The sequence below is a fragment of the Equus przewalskii genome, chromosome 14 (genome assembly GCF_037783145.1).
Source record: "Equus przewalskii isolate Varuska chromosome 14, EquPr2, whole genome shotgun sequence".
Classification (NCBI taxonomy): domain Eukaryota; kingdom Metazoa; phylum Chordata; class Mammalia; order Perissodactyla; family Equidae; genus Equus; species Equus przewalskii.
The window spans coordinates 42,849,741-42,867,026 of NC_091844.1; the positions used below are offsets into that span (position 1 = coordinate 42,849,741).

General features: G+C 34.6%; 1 long non-coding RNA gene across 1 annotated transcript in view; it reads right to left on the reverse strand.

The window, feature by feature from the left end:
- LOC139075626 (uncharacterized) overlaps nt 1–16,360 on the reverse strand; it is a 31,530-nt gene extending 15,170 nt beyond the window's left edge. The window contains exons 1-3 of the long non-coding RNA XR_011526232.1: nt 11,585–16,360; nt 11,233–11,320; nt 10,196–10,437 (exon numbers count right to left, since the gene is read on the reverse strand). This is a non-coding gene — a long non-coding RNA (uncharacterized lncRNA). The remainder of the gene's footprint in view (nt 1–10,195; nt 10,438–11,232; nt 11,321–11,584) is intronic.
- Between the last annotated feature and the right edge of the window lie 926 nt (nt 16,361–17,286).

A 17,286-nucleotide genomic window follows, 5' to 3' on the forward strand; every position in this document is an offset into this window, starting at 1 on the left:
AAATCCTAATTTGTTTCCTAAAATCGGAATTGCTCTTTTTGTCTTATTCTGTTGTCTTGATGCAGTATGTTTCTTGAAAAGTATGAAAGAATTTGTTCTAGAAAAAGTTCTTGTTTACAGTGGTACGCCTTCTTCTAGAATGTCTTTTACATTTTTCCGTCTTCTCTTCTCACTTCCTTTTCTTCTTTCTCCCTTCCTTTCCTCTCCACTTTCCTTCATTTTTTTCTTACGTTCATTTTTTCACAGTATTTTTGCATATTGTCTTTTCTTTTCCTTACAAGCTACTCATTTTTTTAAAAGACAGCTTTCTTTGCACCATGTTTTGGCTCAAATAAAGGGTTAGCAGCTTCCCTTTTACTTTATTTGAGCCTTTTTCAGGACTTCTCACATTTATAGCTTGAAAACTAGATATTAATTGCTTGTATACTACATTTTTTTAAATTACCGAACAATAGAGGTAAATTTTGCTTCCACTGAGGCCATGGGAAATCACAGTAGGTAGATTTGGTTTCCCTGCTTTTGTTTTTATAATTCTATTAAACATGCCTCCCCAGGGTTTGCTCCTCTTGGAAAATGCCCTGTTCCGTTAGAGTTGCGCTTGTTTTCCAGATGCTCCCCTATTATCTCATTTCTGAGAGAAGTCAGTTTTTATTTCTGAAACAACTAATCTATCTTAGGTGCTTTCCAGCAGCTGCTTTCAGAGACTTCTTCCAAACAAAGTCGAAAGTATGGATATTGTCCACGGAATTTGTTGTGGAAAGAAAAATTTTACATGGTTCTTTCAACTACCCAATTTTCACTAGACACAGAGATTTCTAGAAATTTGATGGTGCACCTTCCCCCTCTTGTTGTTTAATATCCCCTCCCACATACTCTGATTCTAGAGTCATGGAGTAGGAGCAGCAAGTCAACTTCTGAATTCTTCTATTATAATTTATGTGTGACTTTTTAATAATAAGAGATGTCCCTTAATAATTTGACTAATCTATTAAAATAATTAGATTAAGTGGAAGAGAAGTTTTGTTATCCTGTTACTGTAAGACCACCTTAAGTTACAGACCATTTATAATAGCAAAAAATGAAAATTTGAAATAAATATATGAATTGCTTGTATAAATTATGCCATTTTCCCCACTGATAGTGTTTTGGTAACTCTTAAATGGGGACTGGAAGGCCTTGGAAGAATGGACCTGCCATTTACTGAAGGGCAAATGACTGTGGAAGGAGCATATTTTAAAAGGTAAAACAGCAACTTAGTCTTAAATATGGTTAAGTTTGAACACCTATAAGCTGTATAAGTAGGTGAAATAAACAGCAGGTTATATTGGTTTGGCATTTAGGGGAGAGGTTTGAGCTTGATCTTAATTTTGGGAGTCATCAGCATATAAATGCTTTTTAAAATCTGTGAAATTTATTGTACCCTAGATCCTAAAAAAGAGAACATGGAATGAGAAAAGAAAATGACTAAGGACCTCAGGGAATAAGGAGAAACCAATAAGCGAGGCAGAGAAGGAGTGGCCATTGAATGTCCTGGAATTTTTTGGGAAAAAAGCAATCCAGGTATTTCACAATTTCATGGTCCACTTGAATACTTTGATCTTAGCACTTAGAAATTATGGTAAAACAACTGATTATTTGTTTGTTTACCCCATTAGAGTGAATACTCTTCAATTAAAGGGGCTGGATCTTTTCCATCTCTGAAACTCCAGCAGGTAAGACAATATCTGGCGCAGGGTAGATAGAATAGTTGTTTATTTGAAGTATCCTAAGAAATAGTTTCCAAGATCTATCTAGGGTTACTACACTAATATAACACTACAAATAGTGACAATAGGTATTATTTATAGAGAACTGTGTGAACAAAGTTCCCTATCCATGAGCTATTTTAATCCTCATAACCATCATGCAGTGTTGTTTGCATTTCGTCAAGCACCAGAAATAGAAAGGATTTAAGAGCACACAGTACAGGTTGAGCAAAAATGTATTTGTGCACCTGACTCCAAAATTCATGCTCCAAGTCTAAATCGTTTTCTAAACCTAACTGCCTTACAGGTTCTTAATTGATGGAGCGTAAGAAAAATCTACTCTAGCGTACCCTGACGTAAGGTAAACTGTTTCAGCTACATTCCAAGGTACTTGAAAAATTGGATCTTAGAAATTGATATGTTCTATTTAAAGCAGTTTTTATTTTGAAGTTTTACTGGTCCCAACAGTGGGAGGGTAAAAGGCTATTCGTTACTCTGCTGCCATGTTACACCTGGGGTCAATAAGTGAAAAAATTTCCTTTTGAAGCATTGAAGCCTTCTGGATTTGTAGGGGAATCAGAAAGGAAGGGAAGAAAGTAGGATCAGCAGCTCCCAGAACCTCCTTGGGACTGAGAGCTGTTCCCAAATGCTTTGCTAAAAAAAGTGTCGTCGTTTTTAATCTTCTGGCTTTGTTTTTCCCTTCTCTTCTTCACTTGCAATGCCTGAAGGAGTTGCCTGGTTCGGTTGTGCATATCATGTTCATCTTCATTCTCTAGAGTTTGCATCAGCTTCTTGAAGGCTACTCATGTTCTATTGACAAAAATAGCCCATGATATCAAATGTGTGCCACTTTATAAGCACAGGGCTTCGGGACCCCAGTGCCTCAACAAAGAGGGGTGCTCAATAGAAGCAAAACATTCAGAGAAAAAGGCAGATAGGTGAGAGAAGTTAGAGCTCCACAAACCAGTTGGAGAAACACCATTTTAATTGCCAGAATCAAGATTGAAAAGAGTACGCTGACCTCATCATTATGTAATTCGTTGTTTCTTTTGATTTTGAAAGAATGGTTGAAATTGGCTTTATAAATAAAACCAATTCATGGAAAGAAATAACTTTCGTCTTCCTATAGAATATCCCACTGGGGTCTGTGTGGTAAGTGGCAGGGTTTATGAATAGTTAGCAATTATCATATTTAAAAGGTTATCTCTCCCTTTTCCCTGAAAGGAAAGGTCAGACCATATAATGTTTACATTTTCGTGTCTGTAAAATTTTAATCATAATAGTATCTATTACAGAGGGTTGTTGTGAGGTTAAGCAATTTAGTAAATCTAATTGCTAGTATTATTATCTGATAGAAATATGTAATTCATGAAATAACATTCGAAAATCAATAATTAAATACTTAAAATAATGACAATTATTAGAGTACAAGGGTCTGTAAATAAAATAATTCAGAAAAACACATTGCACATTTTATGAAAAAAAATCTGATTAAACATCAATCATTTTAAGCAAGTGTTCTAAATTTCTCTATATACAACCCTGATATCTTGATTTGGGATAAAATTTCATATACACCTAAAATGCATTTTGTATGTCACCCTGTTAAAAGATAAACTGAGGCATATTAAAAATTTTAAGAGTTTATTTGAGCAAAAGTCAATTTGAATCAATTGGCAGCACCAAACCAGAAGTAGTTAGGAACATTCTGAGGACAGGAGCCGGGGGAAAGACCGACAATGTATAGAGAAAGTGCAGAAGAAAAATAGGAAAATTATTTGATTGACCTTAGTTTAAAGCCTAGTTGGCTACTTGTGATTGATTGTCCTTAGCATTTTGGTTTTGTAACTTTGAAGCATTTCCAGTCTTAGATTTTGGTTTGCTTATGTAGACCTCCACGGCTTTAGAGACACTTCAATCTAATGGCCGCCTTGTTTAATTAACTTAATAATTCTCTTCAAACAATAAACTTATCTAAATTGAACACTTGATTTATAAAACAGCAGACTTTCTCTTCCTCTTTGGTACAATGCCTATAGCAATTCATTCCTTAGGGAAGCATGAGGACTTTTAGCAAATTAACAAGCCAAATATAGGTGCCACTCAGGACTTGAACAAAAAATTTGTCTTGTAGTTTTGGGGAATACCTTTCATGCAAAATTCCTCAGTAGCTGATACTCAGGACCTAGAAGCCTCTAGGTACTCAAGTGACTAAACTTCTCTTTATAAGTTAATCTTTCTGAGCTTTCCATGTGGATTTTAAGTTGCTGTTTCATTTCTGAGGCCCAGTGTTATTCTCACATTGCTATTTTTGGTGCTTTGTCACAGATCATTTCCTCTGCCCATAAAAGTCTCCCATCCTCTTGTGTCACACCTCAGTCTTAGCATCTGAAAAGTATGCGTTCTGCCAGGGATCTCTTTTTCCACTACATCCCATAGCGATTTCTACACACGTTCTTAACCACAAAAATACTGCTTCCATATTTTGTTTTTACATATGATTTTCTGTTTGACTATTAGTTACTTGATGAAAGGAAGGGACTATATGTAAATACTTTTTATGTATTTTCAGACTAGCCAAACTCTTCCAAAAGTAGGAGCTCACAGCAAAGATATCTAGTAACTTACCAAGTATCCATTTTCTTTACCAGACTCCAAGTTTTATCTTGACCCATTGCTGCTAGAAATAAAGGCTACATTTTCAATCTACACAGAAGCAAGATGTGGTCAAGTAAACACAAGCCTTGGGAAGGAATTCTGGGATGATTCTTTCTAAGGATCTAACTTAACTGAGAGGAGCATCATTTTTACTCTTCTCTTCTTTCTTTTGCATTAGACTGGCATTTCAGATGTGATAACCAGAACTTCAGCAGCCATCTTGACCTTGAGAATGGAAGCCACATGATAAGATGGTGAAATAGGTTATTAGATGAAAGAGCCAGATCGAAGATATCGTAAATCTAATGGAGCAGACCAGAACGAGCTATATTCGTTTCTTTTAACATGAGAAATTAAATCCTTGAGTCTTTAAGCCATGATATTTTGGTATTCTGTTACTCTCAGTCAAGTGCAATCTATAACTGACACAAAGCGAAATTAAAGACGAAAAGAAACAAAAATGTTAAATGCAACTTTCATTTTTTATTTGTGCAAGATAAAAGAAAAAGGTATTATGATAGTAAGGGTATTTTTATTTTGTACATAATTCTCACAGGTTGTTTGATAAAAAACAATGAAAAATTTACAAAACGTCAGTGAAAGTATTTATATGGCAACACTGATACATGTGCTGTCATTTGACAGAGGCAACTGAACTTTTGGAAGTGATCTCTTTTGGCTTTTAGAACACTATCATCACCAGTGACACTGCTAATTGTATGATTTTTTCTCATTATTTCTCTTTGAATCTTCTTCCTCCACATGCCTTCAAATGCTGTAGCTCCTTAGAGTTTTATTCTTGACCTTTTCTCTTCTCATTCTGATACTGTTCTGAGTGGATCCCTCAACTGACAGAATATCAACTACTCAATTTATGGGTTTATGGGTCAAGACCTAGACCTGTATGTCTAACTCTAATGAGCATCCCTGAGGAATTTCAAAATATCATGGGTACAAAGACATAACTTATTTCTTCTTTCAGTCTCTGTCCCAGCCTCCTCAATCTGCTTCTCCTATAGTATCTCTCATTCTGATTGCAGTCATGGGTTGCTTAATGACGGAGATACATCTGCGTCATTAGGCGATTTTGTCATTATGCAAACATTCGTAGAGTGTACTTACACAATTCTAGATGGTATAGCCTACTACGCACCTAGGCTATATGGTATTAATCTTATGGGACCATCCTTGTATATGTGGTCTGGCCGAAACACTGTTATGTGGTACATGACTGTATTTGTACCACTGTCCTTATCTAGACTAGAATCTTAATCTCCAACTTTTTCTCTCCCATTCAGACTAATCAGTCTTTAATTGCTGCCTCAGAAATGGAAGCTGGATTCTTTACTTCCTCCCTATGTAATAGGCTTTTGAATTAGATTATTCATCACTGAAGTAGCCTCATTAACATCTTCTTGTCACCTATTTCTCCTTCTCATAGCTCATTCTCCACTCATACTTCATGGCACCACTGCCAATTATCTTTTCAAAAGATAAACCAAAATAAATTTGAAATATGGTCATGTTTATAGGCTGCTCATTGCCTACAAGCCCATGTTCAGATTCTTTATCATGTCATGAAAGGGCCAACACAATGCATCACCAGTGTTAGGTCTATGCCCCAGCCAAGCTGAACTTCTTCAAATACACTGTGTCCTTTCGTGCTTTTTGAACCATTCTCTTCCCTCTACCTAAAGATTCTTTTTTTTTTTCCTTTGTCTATTGTGCTTTTTTCCATAATTCCAAAGTTACATTAAAAGTTGCTTTCACCATGATGCCTTAATCAATCCTCCTAGAGAGTTGGTTATTTTCTTATCTGTGGTGCCATAAACTCTAGGATAGCACTTACAATGTTATAGTATATAGCTTTGAACTATGAGTTTATCAATTTGTCTTCTATACAGAACTTGATATTCTTGAGGACACAGGTATTTTTTAAAAGTATTATTCCTCATATTTCCCTGAGATTTAGAAGAAGATGCTCTACATATTAATTTAAAAGATCTCTTTCTTTTTTCTTGTTTCTACACAGGGGATAAAGTAGATACGTGTTCAGTCTTTAGATTTATAAGACAGTCACTCAGCAATGATACACAGGGATATAAACCGTCCTTTAAAATAGACTTTAGAACATTTTTACTGGTCAACTATAATGTGTAAAGGGAACATATTCATAGAGAGGTGCTGCAACTATTGAATGGACCTGTAGAAACTGCCTATAGCCTTTTTTAAAGGAAAACAATTCATGTTATCCCAGTTTAATGACTGCATGACTAAGCTCACAGCTCTTAAAACAAATACGTCAGAGAAAATTGTTCCTATGGGTCAACTTTCCATGATTAGTATGACATTCCGCTGTCCATGGAATTTAAAATGGGTCTTTTCGTCTTAGTTTCAAAGTTTGAAGAGGCTGATCTGTACGTTTTACTTTTGTCTGCACTGATTGTATTGCTCCTGAAAAAGACTACATTTTTAGCTTTGAAGTCTAGAATCCTGATTTAGCCAAAAAAGAGGATAAGAGAAACAGCTTCAGTTGGGTTTTCATTTACAGAACAACCTGACCTGATTTTGAAGCTGAGTGAGTGGGAAGGAGATAATTTTCAAGCCCTGTTAATACTGTTTGGATGACTAGGACACCAGCCCCCTAAAAATGGAAAGCACAAAAAATTCACAAAAGACTAATAGCAATCATCCGCAGTTATCTTTTCAATCATACCAAACAACTGAGAAAGATTCTAAGAAAAAAGCCAGACCACTGGTAAACCTGTATGCCCCCTCCTCAAAGCAGTCAGCTCTTAGAGAAAATAAAATGATTTCCTCAAGAACAACCCCTGCTATTTCTTCTCTAAGGAAAGTTTGCAACATCAAAATGAAATCAAAGTAAGAAATCAAAAGGGGCTGTAATACTCTACCAGATATGAAGTTATGCTTGTTTCTGAGCTTGATAATAATATGATGTTTTTCAAGGAGACAACTGTTTTACAAATAGATAGCTTTGGCTCCTAAAAGTAGCACTTATTACACCAGAATTTTCTATGTTTCCCTTTTTACGAAAGTTTCTATTATATACCAACACTCGTACTATACTAGTTGAGGGGCAAAATGATCATTTGTCTAAGAGCTATTCACAATATTCAATATCACAGATTTCTGTCCCGTAAATTAAAATATTGAAGATAAAAGAAAAAAGATAATATTTGAGAAATATAATACATTACTTGCATTATCCAGCCCCAATTACAATGCTCAGTTATGAAAATATATCAATAAAATTTTATTTTTAATCATATAATAGTGTGCATTATGAGTATCAAAATATCTTGCGCTGTATGTTTTAAGAATCATTATTTTGAAACACATCTATAGTTTTAGATTAGGAATTGTGCTTATATGTGTAAGCATATAAGTGTTAACCTTTAGCACATGCCAAAAATACCGAAATATACATAACTATAGTATTTTAATTTTAAATTTTATTTTTTATTAATATAAAATTATACTTACCACTTTAAGTACTTGTCCATTGAATTACCTTTTGTTTTACATGAACAGTGTGAGCCTTCCTTAATAAATAAAACTTTACAGATTGATGGACTGAATAGACAAATGAACAATGGCCAGACCTTCTGTAAAAATAGAACTCTGACTCACAACCTTCAGCAAGCAGCCCACGAAGCCAAACCACTATCTGCAGCAACCAGACTAGGAAGCCAAACAATGACCTCTGTAACAAGCAGCCCCAAATAGCAGGGCTTGATGAATAACTGACAGCTTCCCTAACTTTTGACCCCATATCCAAATTAGGACCAACTGGAAGAAGCCTAATATCCTCCCCTAAGCAATTACATAGGATGCTCCAATTTTAGTTATCCAGCCAACAGCTTCCACTCGGGGCATACCTGAAACCTCTTTTTTTCCTACATAAATCTTTCTCAGTCCTCTGTCTTCCTTTGAGTCTCTGCCAAATGCAAGTTATGGCGGCTGACTTCCTTTCCACAGCAAGGTCATTTAGGTCGTCTTCATTTATTTACAAAAGATCACTGAAACCTCTTATTTCCCACTCTCCTTCACCAATATTAAATAACTACCATAATAAACCCATTGCTTGTAATTTTCATAAGTGTTTTTCAAAGTTTTATACCATATGTGAATATTATTTAGTATTGCTTGGTAGGTTTTTAAAATCCATGTATTTATTATCATAAAATTATCCTTCTTAATTTTTTTCAATTCTTGTCATGTTTTGCAAACTCTCCATATTAATAAATGTAGCTGATTTTAACTACAGTATAATATTCAAACCTATGAATATATGAAATCCATTGTTCTATTAATGAGCGTTTAGATTTTTTACTTTTTTTGGTTATTATCAACAATACTTCAGTACATATCCTTGCACATTTCTTCTTGTCCACATTTCATATGTGAGAGAATTTCTCTAGTGTTCATACCTACTAGTGGAATTGCTGGGTTTTAGAATATGGGCTTCTTCACCCCGATATAATATTGTAAAATTACTCTTAAAGTAATTGTACTTTTTTACCCTAAAATCAGCTGTGTACGTTACTTATATCCTCAGACTTTTTAAATTTTGCTAATCTGATAGTTATTAAATTGTATGCCACTGTCATTTTAATTTGCATTTCCCTACTGAACTAAGCATCATTTCATATGCTTATTAGCAATCACACTTTCTCTGGAAGAAGTCATTTGATTATTTTCTATTGCACATTTATCTTTTTCTTATTGGTTTTTAAAAGAGAAATTTTCACTGGGCAAGTTAAACCACAGATATGAAAGTCTTTGTTCAAGACTATTCCAATAGAGGAGAGAAATTGATCTCAACTCTACTGAAATGAAATAGGGAAGAGTTTTGAAGCCCTGAAATGAGCAGTGGAAAAATACTGGAGGTCGTTATGGGTGAGGTTCTAAGAAAAAGGAGGTTAGGGGCCCCTAGTCAGGAAGAAAGCAGTCTAGAGTTTAGTAAAGCTGAGGGGTGGGGGGGGGTTAAGGCCATCTTGGTTATGATTTAGAAGATTTTTCAAATTCTATATAGAAATCCTTTTCTGATTTGTCTTTTAATCTTTTCCTCTGATGTCTTTTTATTTCAGGTTTTAATGACCAGATTTGTCAATATTTTCCTTGGTGGTCTGTGTTTGCTAGTCATTCAACAGTAGAGATGCTTTTAGACAGCTTCACCTTGGAAAGGATTTAAGGTTTCGTAGAGAGTGTAGTTCTGGAAGGTAAAGTAAAGACTGAGAGAACATACAGCATTCTTCTTCCTGGACTTTAAGTTAGTGCATACTTTTGTGTTTCCGGGTATCTTGCTGAGTCAGTGTAAACACACTGGATATTAGTTGCTCCTTTTTTTTTTTTACTTTTCTACCTGATAAGTCTAGTTACCTGGGAGGGAGTTCAGTATTATGAAAAAAGTAGAGCCCTCTCTTGGAGTGATTAGGTAAAATATGATAGGAATTGTGACATCATGCTCCCTTAATTGCTTGCCCTGCTTTGTTTTGCTATTAAAGACGTTGGGCTTGTCTTGTACATAAAAATGAGTTACAGGTCAGGGGTCAATATCAAAGATGCTGTGCCTGTGCACGCAGGAGCAGTTCTATGGTCTGGCACTTCTTTGGTCTCCTTTAAAGTGATAAGCATTGTGCCTGTGAAGACTGACACTAACTGACCCCAGGGAAACACAACTCCAAACCTTCCACGCCAACAACACTGGCAAGGGACTTACTGTTCTGAGGGACTTCGTATTGGTTCAAAGTCTACCAGCACCTACTCACTTTGAAATGGTATCCTCCGGGTGGCCTGGTGGGGCAGCGGTTAAGTGCACACTTTTCACTTTGGCAGCCTGGGGTTCGCCGGTTCGGATCCAGGGTGCAGACATGGCATTGTGTGGCAAGCCATGCTTTGGTAGGCGTCCCACATATAAAGTGGAGGAGTATGGGCATGGATGTTAGCTCAGGGCCAGTCTTCCTCAACAAAAAGAGGAGGATTGGCAGGAGTTAGCTCAGGGCTAATCTTCCTTAAAAAAAAAAAGAAAAAAAGTGAAATGGTATCCTCATCTATCTATGATATTTACAATTTTCTGCGTTCCTGTGACCCACGACTACTTCTCTTTCATTCTGCCAAATGAAGGCAAGTTTTCTGTCATTATCTCAATACTTCTCTGTCTCTAGCACTTATTCCTCCAATCTTCAATGTTTATCTGGTCCAAAATATCCTTCAACTTTCTCTTTTTTCAGAAGTCTAAGTCACTCCTTGACAAATATTTTCTATAAACTGTTCTTTAATCTAATTGAATCTGCACTGTGTGTAGCCAAAATTTCCCCAAGTTTGTGCATTTGGATGTTCTCATCAGTAGCATGTAGCGCTGATACAAGATTTTGCCTATCTTTAAAATTTCATATATTTTCCAATCAGCATAGGAGGTGAACGGATTTAAATGGGTTTAAAGTATACACATTTTCCAAGAACCAAGACTAGCCTAATTTTTGCCCTTTGAGCTGACTGTGCTTATTTGTTTGATTGCTTTTTTTCTCCTATAGGTGTAAGCATCCAAATTTATATTCGTAATACTAATAAAATCACCCATAAATCAATGCCCCAAGACAAGCACAGTCCTGATTTTCCTTTTTTGCTCTCTAGTCACTAAATCTATGATGTATTTATTAAAATGTTAGAATATTTTCTAAAAACAAAACAAGCAATTGAACAAATATGTCTCAGTGCTTGTCCAAGCACCGATGCCTACAGCAAGCTGAAATCTAAAAACGGATTTCAAACCCTCTTCGACAAGTGAATGCCTGGCTGCCATTACCCTGTTCCGTTGCCATCCCCTTTGATCTTAGGGCTTTTCAATTGTCAGGAGGTGCTGACTGTCATCCGGTTTCAACTGGGCTTCAATTCTATAGGGTGAAGGTGGAGAAAGAACATGTCACTGCAAACAGATTAAAAGGGCTCAATGTGTATTGCTCAAAACAAGACTGTCCAAAACACAGGGTTTCCTGGGGACTTTAGAGGTCTTTGTGTCTGATTTTCCTCTAAGGCAATAGTTTTGACACATGAAAAACTCTCCATACTCCATTTTATCCAGTGAATATGAACTTCTTTATGATAGAACATAATTGTGATACTTCATCCAGTGAAAGATTTTAAAGGCTCATACTCACCCACACTTTAGTGCAGGTGGCTATTTGCTGGAGCCACTGCAGAAATTGCTTTGGTTAAACATCATTCATAGTTCCCTTTGCCAGAGAAGCAGAGAGAAGGAAAAAATTAGTATACAAGACAGTAAAGTTTTTCAAAGTTTCCATTATGGAAATACTGAAAATTAAATTAACAATCTTAGAAGTAAATGTTCAATTTCATTAAATATAAAAAACTATATATTTTTTTCTGTGATAGAAATGTATATTACATACTTCGCTAATATTGATTAAAATAGCATTTGGCTTTTTGCATCTTTTGCATATTTAGGTAGATATTTCTAATGAAACATACAAAGCATGCATAAAAAGCCAAAATGCTATTTTAGCCAGTATTATTAAGATGTGTGATTCACATAGAGCGTAATGTATTTAAGTGTACAGTTTGATGAGTTTTGACAAAAGTTGACACCCTGTAACTGCTACCACAATCAGGATGTAGAATATTTTCATCATCCCAGAGTCTTCCGTGCCCTTTTGCAGTCAGCATCCCCCAAGCCCCACTTCCTACCCTGCTCACCCTCCACTGGCCTCCTAGCTATCACTGATCAGCTTTGTATCACTGTAAATTAGTTTTTCCATTTCTAGTCTAACACACAAATGACATTTTACAGTAATGTCAGCCAGACTCCTTTGCATCTGGCTTCCATTAGCATAATATTTTAGCAAATAAAAACGTTGTGTGTATATATATATATATATATATATATATATATATAAGTAGCTTGTTGCTTTTGATTGCTGAGCTGTATACCGTTGTATAGATATACCACAATTTGTTTATCCATTTGATAAGTCCATGGATATTGGGTCATTTCCACTTTGTGGCCATTATGAATAAGGGTGCTATGATTATTTAAATATGAGTTTCCATGAATATAGGTTTTTATTTCTCTTGAGTAAATACCTATATGTTGAATTACTGAGTCACATGGTAAGTGTAAATGCAATTCTATGTGAAACTTCCTGTTTTCTAAACTGCTTATACCATTTCATATTTTGAACAGCAGCCGATGAAAATTCCAGTTGCTTCATGACATTTTTGACAATGCTGGCTAATTTTAGTCTTTTTAATTTTAGCCATTATAGTGGGTATGTAGTGGTTTTTACTTGTAGTTTCCTAATCATAATGATGCTGAACATCTGTTCACGTGCTTATTAACTTACATATCTCTTTTTGGAAACACCTATTAAAATATTTTGATCAATTTAAATAGAGTAAAATGTACCTGGCCTGCTATAAGTTCAATGACTTTTGACAAAGGCATACGGTGGAGTAATCAATACCGGAGTCAGTAGGACAATTGTATGGCTGTAAAAAAACTACCATAATATCCCTTGGTTGTCTTTTTGAACATTTTTAATTGGATTGTTTGCCTTCTTGTTTTGCAGCTGTAGAAAATAAAATATGTATATTCTTGGATACCAGTTTTTAAGACTAAAATAAATATTATAAATGTTTGTCTTTTACTTTTCTTAATAGTGGCTTTTAAAGAGCAGAAATTTAAATTTTGATATTCGATTTAAAGTTTTTTTGGTTCTATGATTTGCCTACTATTTGAGAACCTTTGCCTAACCCAATTTTGCAAAAATAATATCTTATATTTTCTAATAGAAGTTTTGCAGTTTTAACTTAGTGTTTGTAAATATGATTTAGAGGGTTTTTTTTGGACGAGGGGATTCTGACATGAGATAAAGATCAAAGTTGTTTTGTGTTTTTTTCGAATGGATGTCCAATCCAATCGCCTGGTTCTCCATCACAGAGGGAAAGCTTTCAGGGTTTCAGCATTACATGGAAGTTGGCAGTTTTTTCTTGGTAGATGTTTTCTCTTATTCCTAGTTTTCTGAGAATTTTTATGATAAATGGGTTTATCATTTTTAAAAATGCTTTCTCTGCATCAATTGAAATTATCATGTAGCTTTTCTCCTTTGATCTGTTAATGTGGTAAATTAAATCGATTTAGTTTTCTAATGTCCACTGACCTTTTACTGCATAGATAAATTCCTCTTGGCTGGACTCAGTTTGCTAGAATTTTGCTGAGGATATTTGAATCTATATTCATGGGGAAGTTAGTTTATAATTTTCTTTTCTTGTGATGTCTCTGTCTGTTTCCGGTATCAGGATAATGCTGGCCTAATAAAATGTTAGAAAATGTTCTCTCCTCCTCTTTCTTCTGAAAGATTTTTTTGTAGAATTGGTGTTATATGTTTCTTGAATGTTTGATAGCATTTTCTAGTAAAGCCGTCTGAATTTGAGGTTAACTTGATGCCAAGGTTTTTAATTGTGAATTTGATATCTTTAATATACTTATAAGCCACTGAGATTTGCGTTTATTCTTGGATAAATTTATTACCAAAGTCTTTCAAAAAATGTTTCTATTTCATATAGGTTGTTAAATCTCAATGAATTAGACCATATTTATTTAATGAAATTTCTAATATGTTTTTGTTTAAGTAGATCATCTTGCTGTTAGTTTCCTTGTTTCGTAATGTTCTTTATTATTTGTATATTTTTTCCTTGTTTCTTTTGATTATTTTTTAATATTTCAATTTATTGTGAAATTCTTTTTAACATTTTCTAATTAATCTCTTGTTATCTTTATAATTTACAGTGACGTTCCCCCTTTAATCTTGATACGGTCATGTGGATCTTCTCTATTTTATTTTTCTTGGTCTAGACAGATGTTTATTAGTATTATCCATCTTTGATAGAAAACATGTTTTAGTTTCATTGGTTTTCTCTTTTGTCTGCTTTCTATTTTAATGATTTCCACTTTTAACTCTACTGTGTCATACCTTTTACTAACTAAAGTTTTATTTGTTCCTCCTTCTCTAGCTACATATGGCCCATGATTTCATATGGTCATTGATTTAGAACTTTATGGTTCCTAATACAAGTATCTTCAGTTATAAATCTCCCTCTAAGCACTGTTATAGTTTCATCTCACAAATTTTAGTATTTTATGTTTTCACATAATTGAGTTCAACATATTTTCTAATATTCCTAGTGATTTCTTCTTTGAGACATGGACTTTCTTACAAGCGCTTTTCCTATCTCCAAATATCTGGTGAATTTCTAGGTACCTTTTTGTTAGAAATTATAATTTAACTCTATTTTTGTCTAACTTTATTGAGATTTGTTTCATGAACTGGTATATGATATACTGGTGAATATCCTGGTGAATGTTACATGTTCAACTGAAAGGAATATATATTCTGCTATAGTTCAGTGTTGTGATCTAGAAATATCAATTAGGTCAACTTGGTTAATACTGCTGTTCAGCGCTTGCATTTTCCTACTAAATTTGTGTCTCATTACTTTTAAAATTATTGAGAGAAGAGTGGTGTAATCTCCAATAATAATTGCAGATTTATTTATTTCTTCTTCTGTTCTGTTGGTTTTGCTCATATACTTTGAGCAATTTTGACCAACTATTATTGAGGGCATATACATTTAGAATTGTTATTTGTTTCTGCTTAATAGGTGTTTCAATGTTATAAAAGTCTCTTTATCCTTAGTAATATTCTTTTTTCTGAGATCGACTTGGAATAATATTTAGGAAATCATTCCAGCTTTCTCATGTTAGCATTGTATAAATTTAATGTGTACTTATAGTGGTTTAGTGATTTTTGAAATGCTTACAATAAATATCTCTGAATTATGACAGTATCCTCTAAACAATATTGTTCTAAAGAAGAATATTTTCGCAGCATTCTTTCACTACCCTCTTCCATCTTTTGTACTATTATCATCATACCTTCTACATCTACATGTTATAAAACACATCTTATATTGTTATTTTTGCTTTAAATAGTTATCTTTTAAGGAAATTGAAGAAAGAGAAAATTACCTCCTGTTTTTCATGTATTTACCATTTCCTAACTTCCTAACTCTTCATTCCTTGTATAGAACCAGTTTCCATCTGCTATCATTTGCTTTCTATTCAAAGAGCTTCTTTTAACATTTCTTGTAGTACAGGTCTGTGGGAGACAAATTTTATTTTGCCTTCAGAAGATTCTCAAAAGATTGATGGACCCTTTGGAGAAGGTTTCTTGAATTTGTGTTGGCACAGTTTTTATCACTTTGCAAGTATTCTTTAATTGACTCCTCGCTTGCTTTGTTCCCAACAAGAAGTGTGCCGTCATTATGTGTTTTTCCTTTTACGTAATGTGTCTTTTTTCCTCTGCCTGTTTCTTAAATGTTCTCTTTATCATGGACTTTTGTCCATTTGTTTTGTTCTTTTTATTTTGTTACTTTACTAGTATAACGTGTCCATATCATTATAATAACAGAATAAAAGTGTTCTCTCCATGTTTAAAAATATTCCCCAGTATTATAGCATGACCTTGAATTCCTCAAAGAAAATTGATCTCCTTTTACCCTGTCTCAGGAGAATTATTTGCTGTAATGGCCATTTCAACAAGAATGAGAGAGTTAAACCAAAAAGCTTCACAATTTTTTGAAATATATTTCTTTCACTACTTTGACTCTGATTAATGACAATCACCGGGTGGATAACCTGTGTTTTTCATTGATTCAACATTTAACGAGATTTCTTAAAATGCATGGAATTTTTACTTTTAGGTTGAAAAGAGAATGAAAGCTATTATTTCAATAAATATATTTCCAATGGCTCAGGGAATTTTAAATCTTCTGTTTGTACAACACCTAACATAAGCAATATGATTTGAAAGGGCTCACAAAACCACTCCACCTAAATGACGGGTTTTAATAGTAGTATCTTGTCACTATGTATTGACTCAATACTATGTTCTGAGTATATCAGTGACACCCGTATTTCTTATTCATGGTGCTCCCAGTAATTCATGACATACACAGTATGTATTTACCCTCAGTACTTGGGGTTAAATAGGTCGAAAACCGCCTCCTTCACAGGATAGCAGAGAGGAAAAGCCACCCTATCTATTAATGAATCATTCTTTCTTAAGCAACCCATTGGATTGGAAATAATTGGAGTCAACTGGCTAAAGGTTGCCTGTATCACCCTAGACTAAGAGGGAATTATACAGGATGGGAAAACAATCCTAACCCAGGGAGAAAAATGTGAGAAATGCTGTATGCATTACTTTCCTCTTACTGTTGTAACCTTTGGTGGCTTAAAACAACACAAATTTATTCTCTTAAAGATTTGGAGGTCAGAAGTCTGAAGTCAGTTCCACTGGGCTGACCTAAAGTCAAGGTGCCAGCAGGCCTGGTTCCTTCTGGAGGCTGTGAGAGGAGAATCTGTTTCTTTCCTTTTTCTAGCTTCAGAGACTCCTGCATTCCTGGACTCATGACCTCTTCCCACATCACATCAGTCTCTTGTTCAGTCATCACCTCTCCTACATCTCTTCTATAGTCAAATCTCCATCTTCATCCCTTTTATAAGGACATTTGTGCTTACATTTAGGGCTTAACCAGATAATCCATGATAATCTTCTTAAGATCCCTAGCTTAATCACATCTGCAAAGTTCCTATTACCAAGTAGGGTAAGACTCACAAGTTCCGGATACTTAGACCCTGAATATCTTTGGAGATCATTATTCAGCATACCATGGCATAGTTCTATCTTTGTCTAAATATGCTAGGATTTTTTTCCCGTCAAAAATATTTTTTGACATAATATGACGTGATTATTTAGTAGTTAAATAAGTATGATCCCCA